The sequence below is a fragment of the Nicotiana attenuata genome, chromosome 1 (genome assembly GCF_001879085.1).
Source record: "Nicotiana attenuata strain UT chromosome 1, NIATTr2, whole genome shotgun sequence".
NCBI classification, from domain to species: Eukaryota; Viridiplantae; Streptophyta; class Magnoliopsida; order Solanales; family Solanaceae; genus Nicotiana; species Nicotiana attenuata.
In genome coordinates, this window is record NC_031989.1 from 36427981 (window position 1) to 36429007 (window position 1027).

The following is a 1027-nucleotide window of genomic DNA, read 5'->3' on the forward strand; positions in this document are numbered from 1 at the left end:
GGCCATGCGCCTGGATACCCCTCGACCTGCCATCGTAAAGAATCGTATCAGTAGTTAACGACGTATGACCAACGATGTAACGTGAAGGAAGAAGCTTACCAGACAAAACCTTGGGGCCATAACATCTCACGAAGGAAGGCCAATCTCGAGTCTCTACTGCATGGGGCAATAGACGAGCCACCCAAGCCTTTATGTCAGCAATAGGTCGGGGTGGATGCCCCAGAGCTACAAGCAAGAACCAGACAAACTATAAGGAACGAAGAAGAGAAGAAAGAAGTGGAGACACTCACGTTTATCATTCCACCGCTCCGGGAACCTAGCAGGGTCGGATACGATGTGGGCAGTTCTGACGAAGAAATACTTGTGCCAGAACTTACGACTCGCCCGGTCGTCGGTTCCAACTACTAACCCTTTTGTTCCACGATGCCTCAAATGCACCATCGTGCCCCTGTGAAAGCTGGGTGAGAACAGGTGCAAGAGGTGATGGATGGTTACCTCATATCCCGCCAACTCCGCATACTTCGTCAGCAGTAAAAGTACCTTAAGCGTGTACGGTGAAAGTTGTGCCTGGCAGACTTGATAAAATCTACAAAATTCCTCCGCTAGCTGAGGAAGGGGGAAATAATAACCAATCACAAAAGGGTACTCGTAAAAGGCGCAGTACCCAGGTCTGTGGATTTCCACAAAGTTCATTCCTGCCGGAACCATATCTACATGGNGCGCTCAATTCAGCAGTCAAACCGGCCACCTTTGCATGCAGATCGACATTCTCAGCCACAACGCCCCTACTTAACTCCAGCTCATCCTCCTTTTCCTTAAGAGACGCTTCGAGCTCACTACTACGGGCGATGACTCTCACCAAGTCCTCGTCCCGTTCCCTCAATTCTTCGACCTTGTGCGCCAGTTGGTCTTCCCATTGCTTAAGCCCTTCACGAAATAGTTGGAAGTCCGAGTCCTGAGTATAGATATCGGCCATCGCACGGTGCTTGGTGCGATATTGTCATATTGTAGACATATCCGTCGATGC